Below are 15,720 nucleotides of genomic sequence, written 5' to 3' on the forward strand. Positions count from 1 at the left end.
ACGAGTAAGTAGTTACTGATTATTAAAAAAGCGTTTTCAAGTAATAGACACATCAAGATCGCGTAGTTATAAAACCCTTAGGAAAATGTAATTTTTTGCTGCATTACATCTTAATAAAATCGAATATTAAAGAAAATAGTAGGTATCATTTAGTTCCATATTACGCTTTTTATCCACCTCGATAATTTTTCACGTTTTGCTACAAACTCTTCTTCTTCTTCTTCCTCGCGTTATCCCGGCATTTCGCTACGGCTCATGAGAGCCTGGGGTCCGCTTGTCAACTAATCCCATTTTGCTACAAACTAACATCAAAATATATAAAATGCATTATTTTTTTTTATTTATACTCGCGTGACTTACAAATCAAAAATAGTATGAATTTGTGAAATGTGTCCTTGAGCATTTAAAATATATATATATTTTTTGTTTTTTATTACCTCGGAAGTCATTATTTTAATTTAATTCCTAGTATTTCAGTGTATTTCTCAATATTCAATTTTAAATTTATTATCAGTGCGTGACTGACAAAATGAAACTAGTTAAGTGTGAATCGACTTTACAAACAGTGGGATCTGATCACGATCATATTAATAAATAACAAAACCGGGCAAGTACGAGTCGGACTCGCGCACGAAGGGTTCCGTGCCATAATGCAGAAAAAGGCAAAAAAAAAACGGTCCCCCATCCAAGTACTGACCCCGCCCGACGTTGCTTAACTTCGGTCAAACATCACGTTTGTTGTATGGGAACCCCATTTAAATCTTTATTTTATTCTGTTTTTAGTATTTGTTGTTATAGCGGCAACAGAAATACATCATCTGTGAAAATTTCAACTGTCTAGCTATCACGGTTCGTGAGATACAGCCTGGTGACAGACGGACGGACGGACGGACTGACGGACGGACAGCGAAGTCTTAGTAATAGGGTCCCGTTTTACCCTTTGGGTACGGAACCCTAATAACTAGGTTTAAAACAAACATTCATACATAGGTAAGTACCTACCTACATTATACATATGTACTTGTACTTGTAACTGGTTCCCTGTATTTCTAATGAGCATACGGTATTCTAACCTCTACTTATAAATCGTCGGATGACAAGCAAAATTCACTAAGTACAACCACAAGTTCATACCCATAGTGAACCGTATTAGTACTAAAAAAAAGGTCGATTTTTGTTTAAATTTTTTTTAGTAATTAGTGACTTTTTGCTTGTCACCTGACGAAATATAATGTATTCAAGCCTCGGTTGTGTATAGTGCAGAAAAAATTGTTATCGTAAAAAAATCAAAATGATTGTCAAAAATCGAGATCCTTATCAAATCGAAACATATTATTAAGTAACACGTGGAAGAGCTCTCGATCACTTGGAGAAATAGATAAAATACTAGTTGTACCTACACTTACTATACCATTTACTCGTATTTATCAGGGTTCCGTACCCAAAGGGTAAAACGGGACCCTATTACTAAGACTTCGCTGTCCGTCCGTCCGTCCGTCCGTCTGTCACCAGGCTGTATCTCACGAACCGTGATAGCTAGACAGTTGAAATTTTCACAGATGATGTATTTCTGTTGCCGCTATAACAACAAATACCTACTAAAAACAGAATAAAATAAAGATTTAAATGGGGCTCCCATACAACAAACATGATTTTTGACCAAAGTTAAGCTACGTCGGGAGTGGTCAGTACTTGGATGGGTGACCGTTTTCTTTTTGTTTTTTTTTTGCATTACGGTACGGAACCCTTCGTGCGCGAGTCCGACTCGCACTTGCCCGGTTTTGTTTAATAAAATATTTAAAAAACCGATTTCCAAACCAAAGTGATTTAGGTAATAAGTGCTCCGTGGCAAAGTTTTGTACGGAACACTCAAAATGTTTGACTTATTACGTCAAATTAAACTAGGTAGGTAACTAATAAAATAAACTATTAACAACCATAGCCGGTTGTTTATGCAACAATCAAATAAATCGAATTAAAATGATGTAACGAATTTATTGATTAAAAAATATAACAAAAAACGCGCCACAATTCCGGGTAAAAAAACTCATACCTTATATTCAATCAGAACGTTATTCTTCCTTGCAAATAAAAACAAATCAATGCAAAAAAGACTTAGTTGCGAATTATATAAAGCTCAGAATTAATTGACTCTATTAGAACAGTTCTGTTGTAAATTGTATGTGAATGTTATATGTAAACTAAATATTAACTATTTCAAATTAACAATCTTATTTCAAAAGAGTATGACACATTATCAAATACACATAATACACAGATAAAGGGGTTGTTATTTCCGCCTTGTGAAACACAGTAACTAATGTGGTGACATTTTTTTTAAGATTTCAAACTAACATAGTTACTTTTAAGTGAGGTGCATTGGGGCTAGCTCGAATGCCGGATAATTTTGAAAATTTAATGCAACTGTAGCAACAGAAAGCAAGATGCCTGGGCAAGCTTTGCAGTAGCGTAAGTTTTGCCAAAGAAAGAAGTGCTACTTATACTGCAAAACGTAATTCAAGACCAAAAAAAGTAAGAAATGTTGCCACTTTTTTACTAGCGCGTCTTGTATTTATGTACAAATAAATAAATAAAAGTACTTTTTTAAATAGTAGGAGTAAAATTACTAATGAATAAATTATCTTAGCGTGATTATTTATCAAAAGGAATTTACAATTTTAGAAACAAATTATTGCAATGGCAACATTGTCTCACTTTTTTTGGTCTTGAATTACGTTTTGCAGTTTAGATATGAGCAATTTTCAAAATTATCTCGCATTTAATGTTATCCCAATCTACCTAAATTACCATGAAAAAGGGGGTTTTTCTTAAGACGAAACAGGAGCTGAGTTTTAAACATTTTCTGTAAATATAACCGTCTCGCTAACGGAAACGGCTCCTAAAACTAGTGGGATAAGGACAAGGCGAAAAATCCTGCGTAAAAATCTCAAAATTCGAGGTTTCGTACTCGACTGTTTCCTCCTCCAAAACTTAACCAATCGTAACCAAATTTGGAAATCTAAATGATTATGAAATTATCTGTGTTGGACCGTTTTGCATTTTGGCTAATTGATATCAATTTTGAATACTACGCCTTTCATTGCGGCATAGTCAATGAGGCCATTTTGGCCATTTTTAAATGGCTCTAGCGCCTTAAAAAACAAAAATATCAAAAAAAACAAAACGGTCAGACACAGATATTGACAATATTAATCTGTGTTGAAAAAATCATTGCTCTAGCATCAAAAACCAACGGAGGAAACAGTCGAGTACGTTTGTATGGAGAAAAGACCACTCCTGTTAGCTCTTAATTTTTTTTGCTATAAAGGGTTCTTGATATTGCGTTCAAATGTGTCACTCTCCATACAATATTAAAGTTTCGATTGGCGGTTTTTTATGAACGATAGGCACTTTACTAGACTTGTGTCTGTACCGGTAGTATACCTAGGTACCTATATATGTAGTTATGAAATTAATTAAGGTCATTATAGTTTATTCAGGTTTTATTCAACAACTGTACTAAATGGAGTGAATACACGATAAGGGAGAGAAATAAGGCCGCGTGTTCCGATTACATTTCGTATCGACTTTGAGCTATTGACCAGAATATTTTGAGTTCTACAGTTTTTTTATATAATCTGAGACCTTGGGAATTTTTATTTATTTATAGTACCTATTTAAAAAGGTAAGCGTGTTTTTTGAAACGGTGTATTGTTTTTTTAAACATTCTCAGAATAATATATTTCAATAATTCGAGACTGACGGAATTTTTTTACGTTCGTTCAATTGGTATTTTTTTTATTGAGTGTTTTTTGTGTAAACATACACACACGCGCAAATACGCATCGTGTTACTAGGAAGGACTTAATAAAAAAAATGGCAAATCATTCAATATATTCCTAAGTTTTGAAATACGTCCCTGATTCGATAGTAGTCCCAATGTATGAATGAAGTTACTGAAATGTATGCCAAAGAAATACTATCATATTTTAACAATTCGAATACACCTTAAAGGCCTGTGCACACCGGCTGCGTGTGCGTGACGTGCACGTGCGCGTGCGGCGTTGTAGTATACAGATCCTTATGAGAGATGGCACACCGCTTGCGTGACGTGTGCGTGTGGGGCTCCGACCTTTTAGCGCACGCACACGCGCACGTCACGCACACGCAAGCCGGTGTGGCTCGGCCTTAATTCGGGAAGTCGGGAGGACTCGGAGAATTAAGGGGGAGGCCTATGTTCAGCAGTGGACGTCTTATGGCTGAGATGATGATGATGAGGAATACACCTCGAGGTCACTCTTACTGGTCCTGTTAAGACGACGTGCACGCTGAAATCTGTGAATAGCAACCGTCATGTGACATACAGATAGGAAGTGCGAACGTAAACAGATATTACTCATATCAATGCTTAGAGATAATTCTGTTATTTAACAAAGACTTGGGTACACATCTTGAAGTATATCAATTAGTTGAATAAGGGTCATATTTATAAACAGTTGACACGCGATACCTAACGCGTGTCGAGATTCTCGGTGCATACTTATATAGTATTGTTTGAGGCACAGATCGCCTCGGCAACAAGATTAAAGCATAAATATGTATTTATATATAATAGGTATAAAAATAACTCGCGGTCACCACACATACACACACATACGGCTCGATTCGGAAAATGAATTAGATTTCTACTAGACTTCAACAAGTTACGATATGGATAATTTAAAGATATTTGTAAGATAGATATGTCAAATTTGACGTTTCCGCGATTCTGGAGGTCCTCTTGAACGATTTCGACAAGTTATGACTTAGATATCCAAGTCACATCTAGTCGATATCTAATATAGATCTAGTTCATCTCTAAATCGTCTCTAGATCTTGCGATTATCTCGAAATCCGAATAGGCTTGATAGGCCTATGTTCAGCAGTGGACGTCTTATGGCTGAGATGATGACGATGATGATGACCACACATAAGCCCTGAAGCCCTCCCAAATAGGGTTACCAGACGTCAGTCCGTTTGTCAGGAATGCGGCCGGAATACGAAAATGCCAGGAATTTTAGCGAATTAATTAGGTATTTTATTATACCTAAAATGGTACATGATTCTAATTGACTTACATAAATCCAAAACGAATCAAATTTAAACAATGTATCAAGCATACATAGATATCGTTTACGGCTAGATCCCGATACGGCAAAATTTTTATTGTCTCTAATTTAAACTTTAATATACAATGTTTGATCTGGTTATGTGTTTTTAATTTAAACTTTAAATCGTAGTTCAAGACCAAAAAAAGTAAGACAATGTTGCCACTGCAATAAATTGTTAGTAAAATAGTAAATTCCTTTTATATAAATAAACACGCTAAGATAATTTATTTTTTTGGTAATTTTACTCCTACGATTTCAAAAAGTACTTTTATTTACTTATTTTTACAATATACAAGACGCGCTAGTAAAAAGTGCTAACATAGTCTTACTTTTTTTGGTCTTGAACTACGATTTTAAGTTTAGTGTTAGTGTTTTTAGTTTAGTGTTAATTGTAGTTCCATAGTTCTACTACTAGTAGAAATTAAAATCGAGGCATCTACGCTACTGTAATGACCCTATATGTGGGTATAGATGCATAGCGCTGTCTCGGTCTCACACATTTAAAATGGCATGTGTCTACGTCGGTCTTGACACGATTAGATTGTTTATTAAATTTAAGTTCCAGAGAGAGTGGCCAGAGCAGGCGCTATGTCGGGAGTCGTGGAAGACAAGGGGAGAGGCCTTTGCCCAGCAGTGGGACACCTTAGGCTAGGCTGGGGCTAGCAAAAAAAAAAGTTCCAGAGAATATTCTTCATAGAAGTTTCGCAACTTATGAAACTTCTCCTCGGTGCATTGCTAGGTATTCCACGTTGTTTGTTATAATATTTCTTGTCAGCTCTTGAGGTTTATGGATTATTTATTCAAACAAACATTATTAATAAATAACATAATATTTAAAACTAGGTAGTAAAGTAAAGTGTTAATTGGCGGGAAAGAGGGGAGGCCTTTGCCCAGCAGTGGGACACACTAAGGCCCACTTGCACCATTCTACTAACCCGGGAATAACCGGTTAAAACTGGAATTACCATGGTTACCAGTACAATTAGACATTAGGTTATTAGGTTTAACCACTTAACCCCGGGTTAGTGGAATGGTGCAAGTGGGGCCTAATAGGCTAATTAAAAATAAAAGTTCCGTGAACAAAGTTTTGTACGGAACACCAAAAAACGCAACAGCTAGTATAAAGTAATGCCATTACTTGTGTAAGTAATTTATCGGTGTTGTTCGTAGTAGTGATCATAAAATGCCCCGCCTCCAATAAAGACTAATAAAAACCCATATGCCTCTTCTAATAGATAGGCATTCTTTAATAGAGTATGTTGACTACTAGTCAAATCAGTTTCCTTTCTTGTACTGTCGTAATGGAATTTATACCGGGTGTGGTCTGTAATATGAGCAAAAAATTTAACTGTAGGCTGTACTCCTCATACTGACCAACATTTGTACAGCAACTTTTAAAAATAACTTGTGGTTTGATTTTTAATACACATTGAAGTTTATTCTAAGACGCAATGTATTGCGAATTTTGTTATGTTTAAGGCATGACAACTATGACAATCAACGTCAATCACAAATGATATGGTGGCGTGGCGATGGCGTCCATTGAAGATAATATTTTTTTTTGTAAGAAAAATAGGAAGTCTAAATACTTCATAATTTTTAAAAGTTGTTGAACAAACGCGTCACCCTTTAAGGAGCACAATTTATGTTTTAAATATTTGCTCGTGTTATAGGCCACACCCGGTATATGAAACAAACATGTGATGTCACAATCAAATTACCTACTCTTTATTGTTTCATACGGGTATTAAAATAAAAATTGTGTCTAAAAATAACTGCTGTCTATGTTTCTCTATTAATCTACTGGTGCTTTATTTTATTTCATGCATGGTGTAAAATAATACGTAGATAGCCTGTGGTTAAAGACCTAAAGTTACGTATAAGTTTTTAAATCCTTAGCCATATTTATTGCGAGATGTATGTCTTCTGTTGGAGACTCAAAGAGCTTAATACTTATATAAGTGGCCTATAAATATTTACTTTCCTAAACTTGGCTAAGGGAAGAAAAAATCAATTGAAAAAACATATTTTTATGGTTTTTCTATATTAAGTAATCTGGAAAAACCAGCCTGCCAAGTAGTAAAACGACAAAGCCCTTTTTTGGCGATGTAAAAAAAGATATCAAGCTTTGGCTTAAGTTATAGCAAACAAAGGTAGGCATTGGTCAATAAAAAACAAACTCATATTTTTTTATATAATTCGCTCACGTCAGCCAACAGCAATAACATTATAAACATATAGCCAATACGGTATTGTGTGGAAAATGAGCTAGAGGATCAAATCACTTTAATATATTAATTAGCAGCTTTAGCAAACTAACATGTAGATTAGGTATTTTCGCGCAATAATTTCTAAATTCATACTGGACGAAAAACAAATGGTGGTGGAGCAGTATACAGGGTAAATATTTAGATGAGAGCGAGATGATATCACAATAATAATTACTCACACTTTATTCTTCTATAAAACTCGGTATTGTTTTATAAAACTATTGTTTCTCGAATCTGAGCGGGAACTGTACGGCCAGCGTCTGCGCATAATTTCCACCATTCCCTCTAGAACATGCCTCAAGATCCAGTTTTAATTGAACCTTGATTTCGTATGATCTATGCACGAATAGAGGTCATGTTATATTGGTAAGTTTGAGGGAATGTGGTTGGTAATAGGAATAAAAGTTGGCACGATGTCAATGGCGTCTAGAAAAGTCAGCAATTGACTGTTTACTACGGAATTTAATAGATCAGAGTAAAGTTAGAACAAGAAAAGTCGGCAATGATTTTAATAGTATGCGCAGTGCAAGTGTTATTTATAAGTACGTCATAATTTCAAAGACATAGTTTGATATTTAAAATAACTCTTGCACTGCGTGTGCTATCAAAGTCGTTGCAGATTTATCTTGGTCTATCTATAGGTAAATATTTATTCTTACAGAAATGTGACGCTTATTACAATAAACCAATTCAAAATCTCTCTTTCTCATGCTCTCATCTCAACCCTTAAATCTCTCATTTTGCGCACTTTTTGAAATTAAATGAAAATTTTTATTACATCATTTATCTTTTTTTACAGCTCGCTTTACAACGCGAAAAAATCTTTTTCACCTCAGCAGCTCGAACAAGGGTACTTTGCTTCTTAAAAACAGTGAGCAAAATGCGATTTTGCTCACTGAGTGAGACAAAATGACATTCAAGTGACCTTTATAGTCAAATGTCATTTCAACATGCGGGGTCTAATACAAGTTCGATATACTTGGGTTCTATTATCTCTGTCCCTCTAGGTATGTTCTCACTGCTTAGGGTGAAAAATTTTGTGTACTACACGAGATCAAAGTTATTTACATCTCGTGCGCTTTTGAATCCCTTACTACGCTCAAGATTCTAAATTAGATTCACTCGCTACGCTCGTGAATCTATTATAGAATCTTTCGCTTGCATGGGACTCAAAATAAGCACTCGAAGAAATATCAAACTTTGATCTCTTGTTGTACAAATAACTATATAATGTTTATGCAAATTTAAACATTATAAAGATTTATTTGCCAATTTGATTTTTTTACTCAACCATGACTAAAATGTGTGCACTGTGTAGGTACAATTTCATACTGTATATTATACTGTTAACCATGGGCTACCTAGATCTCACGGTTAATAAGACAAACACTAAATGCAATCATTTGTTCTTGACACAATTTCTTCGATTATCTAATACTATTTTCGTTGATCAATGCAACAAGGACTTTAAAACTAACTACTTAGCTTAAAAAGGGGTCCACTGATTAACAGTCCGCCGGACGGTATCGGCCTGTCAGTTGATAAAGATAAAGATAAAAGATAAAAAATAGTTTATTCAAGTAGGCATATTACAATGCGCTTATGAACGTCAAATAAATTTACCGGCTCCAACCGTACACCTCTGCCCCGAGAAGATTTAAATCCCCCCTCAATTGGAGGAGGGTATCCCAATATGGGACCGGCAACAAACTCGGCGGGACACATCTTTTCAAAACATTATTACATCTTATAATTAACATGCATTACGAGTAATTAATACAATTTAAGTTACTATAGAATTCATGCAATTATACTCAGTGAGTACATAACTTTATAGAATTTGATATAAAAAATAAACATATATGCACATGAAATCATAAATACGTAGCTCTTTCAGAAAACAAATCAAATCTTACAAAAGGAAAAGAAAATAAAATCAATAAAAGAAATGAGAATACATATTATATGAATCTAACTGATTGTTATGACATGCTTTCATACAATTTGATGTGCTTTCTTACCTGAGCTGAGTCACCTTTAACTCTACACATAATACAATGTTTTTAATTGCTACTTGTCGTTATTACAGTTTCTGGTTTGGACCATGCATGTTTGTCTGTCAAGTAGTCCTCGACTCTGTAATAAGCCTTCAACATCAATGACTTTTTTAAGTAATTCTTAAGAGCTGGAAAGGGTAATCTTAAAGCATCCTCAGGTAACTTGTTATAAAAATGAATGCATTGCCCAACGAATGACTTCTGTACTTTACGAACACGAAACTTTCTGATAGCAAGCTTATTTTTATTTCTAGTATTATAGTTATGGACATCAGAATTCTTAGTGAAGGAGTCTAGATTCTTAACAACATAAATAATACTATCATATATGTATTGGGAAGCTACAGTTAAAATATTAATTTCTTTAAAAAGTTCTCTTAATGATTCACGCACCCTTAAATTATATATAGAACGAATGGCTCTCTTTTGTAAGACAAATATAGTCTGTATGTCAGCTGCTTTGCCCCAAACCAGAATACCATATGACATTACACTATGAAAATAACTATAATAAACAAGGCGAGCTGTCTCAACATTAGTCAATTGTCTAATTCTCCTCACAGCGTAAGCGGCCGAACTTAATTTGTTTGCTAGTGTTCTTATATGAGGACTCCATTGTAGATTTTTGTCCAATGTTAAACCAAGAAACAGTGCTTTATCTACCATCTCTAAGCATTCATTATTCAAAAGTATCTTAGTATCGACTGGTTTAACATTCGGCAAAGAAAATCGAATGCATTTAGTTTTCTTAGCATTAAGAAGCAAATTGTTCATAGTAAACCAGTTTAGTACATTAACGAGTGTGCTGTTAATTACACTGTAATCGGTAGATTTACGATCAACCTTAAAAAGTAATGATGTGTCATCAGCAAAAAGAACAATTTCACAAAGATTTTCTACTACACATGGCAAATCATTTATATAAACCAAAAACAGGAATGGACCCAAAATAGAACCTTGTGGCACTCCTAATTGGACTACAGTACCGCTAGACCGGGTTTTGTTTACAACAACTGTTTGTGTTCTGTTGCTAAGGTAAGAAGACATAAAGTTTAGGGCATTTACTGACAGACCATAGTGTTCTAATTTCAAAATGAGCGTTCCATGATCCACACAATCAAATGCTTTAGAAAGATCACAAAATATGCTTGTTCGAACTGTCAAAATTTTGTTTCAACTGACACGCCGATAGCGTCCGGCGGACTGTTAATCAGTGGGCTCCTTATTTTGCTCTCGATTCTTTTCCTGTCAAGTTTCAATATTTCATAATTTAAATATTATTTAATCTTAATAGTATTCCAATTAGCTGAAATTATATATTAAATCCAGCAAGCTGTACCCGCACCTTTTTCATTACTCACACAATTTGTTCAAAATATTTTGATAAATAATTAGGTACCTACTTTTTATACCTAAGATGGACTAATTAGATGGGAGAAAAGAACCTACTTAATTATACCTAAGAACAGCTGTAAAAAAGTAATGAAATAAATGTATTTGTATTCCTAATATGATTCGGTGAAAAGATAGTTCCCTATTCTATACAACAGTACGGAGAAATATAGCAACTTTAGGCATATTTATCTTTTTAAATATTGGCTCAACGCAAACTACGAGTATGCTAATACTGAATATGTATTGAATTTTAACGATGAGAAGATTTTCCCATGCTTTGCTTACCGTTAATTTTTTAAACCGGTTTAAATAACTTAATATTCATAAAATGTTTACACTCACTATTGGGTACTTCGAGGCATCTTAATAAGTTCTTCTTAGGCGAAAGGCATTGTCGGCTATCTACAATATGAATCCTTAAGAGGATAGGAGACGATCGATTCTCCACACAAACGTACCTAGAGTCAGACCAAGAAAAGTCTGCAGCGGATTTGATAGCCCACGCAATGCAAGTATTTTTTTAAACATCAAACTTCTATGAAATTATGATGACGTTTAAATAACACTGGCACTGCGAGGGCTATCAAAATCGCTGCAGACTTCCGTGGCTTAACTCTAGTCCTTATTTTCCACCCTGGATATTGACATTATTGAAAATATTTTTACACAATTGGATGTATTTGGATGTATTCTTACTTATAATTATTACTATACGTAAGCGAAATGAACTGTATTTGCATGCATGCAACTGTGCTTACTTATAGAAAATAAATTTGATTGATTGATTGATAGCAAAACAAACGGTCGGGTTAGATTTCTTTTCGATTATAATTACTTTTTTATCTTGACCTTAATAATTACTTAATTTCTTAAAAATCTTATACTCACCATTTAAATTAAAACATTTCAACTTCATCACAAAACCTTTCACTAAAACTATGTTGTAAATATAAAACCGGCTTTTTAGCGTAAGTACAAGCTGTTGAACTCGCGTGGATCGTGAAAAAAAGGATTAAAACAAAAATTACTGGTGCAAGTCCGGTCGAGGGGCCGCAGTATTCGCTACTACGAGAGACAGGTTGCTAGGGATGTCTGTATCGATAGAATTATCAACCGATCGATAGTGCTGGATATTTTAAATCATTATCAAATTGTACAACGGGACACGGGACTTAATCGCGTATTTCCTACGTAAATATTCCATCCTCGAAACGTCGGAGGTAAATCTTAAAACTTACATACACGATTAAGTCTCGTTGTACGAGTTAATAATGTGTAAAATCGTGAAAGATTAACTCAGTATTTTTATAATTGGAGATTTAAAAAACTATGATTGATATAGACACGTAATTATTAAGATTTTCACCTAATCGGTGATGAAATAGAACGTTAAAGACACTTTAAAAAACTTTCATTTCATTTCACGTTAACCATAACATTTAACAAAGTTTTGTACGGAACACTAAAAATGATAATAGCCGCTATATGTACACGGATCATCATTATATCGTTATCATTGACAGATTTTACTAAATCCTGTCAAACAAACTTTAGTATACCTACCTAATAGGTACAATATTTACTTTGCTAAGCCCCAAATGTTTACATACCTAAAATGAAATGTATTATGCCAGCACTATAAAAAGTGAGACGCGTAGTTTGAATTTTTGAAATCGCAGTATCTTGTAACGTAACCTTGGTCTCCTTTCACCTTTCGTTGCACTTCACGTAATTAGGGATGGGTTGATTAATGATTACATTTCAACTGGTAATGGCTAAAATCATTTCATTATTTTTTTTAACTATATAGTTGAGTATAATTCTAGACTAGCTAGTTACTCCAATAGAGTTGTAAGCGGCCATAGGCTGCAAAAGGCTGTTTAACATTATACTTACTTAAGGTATTTAAATAAAAGTAAACAAACTCTACCCTCAAATTTATTTAAATACCCCTAAAGATACAGAGTATAGGCCGTCAGCACGCGTTTGGCTCCGTCGTGGTATCATCATTCATCATCATCATTTCAGCCTATATACGTCCCACTGCTGAGCACAGGCCTCCTCTCATGCGCGAGAGGGCTTGGGCTATAGTCCCCACGCTAGCCCAATGCGGATTGGGGACTTCACATACACCATTGAATTTCTTCGCAGATGTATGCAGGTTTCCTCACGATGTTTTCCTTCACCGAAAAGCTAGTGGTAAATATCAAATGATATTTCGTACATAAGTTCCGAAAAACTCATTGGTACGAGCCAGGATTTGAACCCGCGACCTCCGGATTGAAAGTCAGACGTCATATCCACTCGGCCACCACTGCCGTCGTGGTATAAAAAAACTAAATGTCATTGTTTGTATTATTTTTTATATACAACAGATGGAGAGATGTGTGGTTGAAACAATTTTCAAGCATAATCTATTTATACGCGATTAAGTCGTAAGTAGTTTTGGGGCTAATTGTAATTGTTATGAAATAATGCACTATACTATGGTTTTAAATAATTTAACTGGCATTGATAATTTGAATGGCAAGCTGAAAAGGGATATTCGCTTCTTCATACAAACGTAGTCCTCATTTTTCTCTCTGGATATTAACGTTAAGTATTAGGATTATTTTCACAAAATTTGGATGCTTCGAGTTGATTTTAAAGCTTATTTTGTTAGATTTTTCTTAGTATCGATATTTATCCCATCTCTAGAGACTCGGTAGGTACGCCTTGCGCAAGTTTACTTTCGCCACCGCTACGCCGACACCGTGTCAGATACCACATATGTCATATCTAGACTAAACATGTATCTTCACACTCTACTTACGATTGATCATCATCATCATAACTTAAGAGCGTTGCTCTTGTCGGTGGAGTAATCGCGAATCATTTCTTTCCTTAGCCAGTCTTTTAATTTCCTCATACGTCGCATTATTAGAGTTCCGTACCCAAAGGGTAAAACGGGACCCTATTACTAAGACTCTGCTGTCCGTCCGTCCGTCCGTCCGTCTGTCACCAGGCTGTATCTCACGAACCGTGATAGCTAGACAGTTGAAATTTTCACAGATGATGTATTTCTGTTGCCGCTATAATATCAAATACTAAAAACAGAATAAAATAAAGATTTAAGTGGGGTTCCCATACAACAAACGTGATGTTTGACCGAAGTTAAGCAACGTCGGGCGGGGTCAGTACTTGGATGGGTGACCGTTTTTTTTTGCCTTTTTTTGCATTATGGTACGGAACCCTTCGTGCGCGAGTCCGACTCGTACTTGCCCGGTTTTTTTTTATTTGGCTGAGATAAGTAAAAGTCCGGGTCTCCCTTCTTTTCTTGTCTCTTCAAACTCTGCCTTCCAGGATGTTTAGGAAAAAAATATTATGCCTAACATCATGCCTCTCCTATTTCTTTTTGCTTTTAACCAGCGAAACTGATATATCTGTTCACTGCTTTTAACGCATTCACTACCACCCTCTTTTCCTGGACATTCATCAGGTGCCGCACTTTGCTCTCACTATATATTATGAATGCGTCTGTGCGTCAAAGGCACAGGCTGAAAGTCACGGTGACGCGTATATGCGTCGGTTGCAGTGAATGCGTTAACTGATTTAACAAGCAATTATCTAATTGCTAATTAATATCTATTAAGCCCCATTTAGACGGATCGAGAACTTGCATGCGATTTTTGTGTAACACGTGTGTTCGATTCGATATGAGGCATCAAAGAATCAATACCGGAATCAATCCGATTCCAGCATTAGGTAGGTATCTACGGGTCACCCGTTAGCAACACACGTTTATGGGGGGGGGGGAGGTCAAGAAAATGCGAGATGTTGGAACAGGGGGAAGGGGGATTCACAAATTATTTAATTCGCTGTACAAAACAAATTTTTGGAACGATAATCATTTGTATTCGTTTAATTTGATTTTCTAATAAGTTTTGGGTTGTAAAATTACTAATACATATTTCTGTTATTCAAAAATATTTTGATAAAATATGTATTAATAATAGGTACAACCAAAAAATGTGACGTCACACCAAGGGGGAGGGGTTTGCTAAATGTGACCAAGTGTGATAAAGAGGGGGATAAAAAAACATACAAATTCGTGCGATGTAATTAATGGATGACCCCTAAGGTCTACTTGCACCATTCTACTTACCCGAGGTTAACGGGTTACGCCTGGAGTTACCATGGTTACCAGTACAATTTGACACTAAGTTAACGGTTTAACCGCTTAACCCCGGGTTATTGGGATGGTGCAAGTGGGCCTAAGTAAGCTTAGAGTACTCAATGCATACATCGGTTTCTTTATTGAATAAATACCTAATAAGTTGTATGGGAGGTATGTATGGTAAAACGTATTAATTATGCCCGTTAGCAACAAGATGGGAAATCCGTCCATACTCAACAGGTGTTTGGAACCAGTTGTGACGCAAATTTACGTAGGTATATATTTACGTATATTTTTATTATGGTGTCCCATAAATTAAATATAGGTAAGTACTTAATACGGATGAATGACTTTAAATAGCTCTTAATAGTTATTTGTTTTACAAGGGGGCAAAGTTGTTGTTTAACCGCTCGTGCTAATATTGATACGAAAAATGGAATCGTGAGCGTTGCGAGGGTTTCAAAGGGTTTCACGAGGGTTAAACAAAATTTGCCTCCGAGTGAAACACAAAATTTTTCACCACACCAACCCGAAGCAAATATTAAATGTAAAATATCAAACAAAAACAAACCAAATCAAATCCAAATGAATGTTATTAAATATTTATCATCCAAAATCATCATTTAAAAGTCAATTCTGCCAGCAAACAAAAGAAAATAACTCAAAATTTGCATTTGATTACTTTGCCTCAC

General features: G+C 35.2%; 1 protein-coding gene across 2 annotated transcripts in view; it reads right to left on the reverse strand.

The window, feature by feature from the left end:
• The window catches only part of LOC134675422 (facilitated trehalose transporter Tret1-2 homolog), a 176,474-nt gene that overhangs the window by 26,334 nt on the left and 134,420 nt on the right, over nucleotides 1-15,720 (reverse strand). The window contains exon 1 of one of the 2 annotated variants that reach the window (XM_063533676.1): nucleotides 11,761-11,865. The exons of the other annotated variant lie outside the window; for it this stretch is intronic. The gene's annotated coding sequence lies outside the window, so the exon portion shown is untranslated. Of the gene's footprint in view, nucleotides 1-11,760; nucleotides 11,866-15,720 lie in introns of those variants that run through there. 2 annotated transcript variants of the gene reach the window in all.

The sequence above is a fragment of the Cydia fagiglandana genome, chromosome 22 (assembly GCF_963556715.1).
Source record: "Cydia fagiglandana chromosome 22, ilCydFagi1.1, whole genome shotgun sequence".
NCBI lineage: Eukaryota > Metazoa > Arthropoda > Insecta > Lepidoptera > Tortricidae > Cydia > Cydia fagiglandana.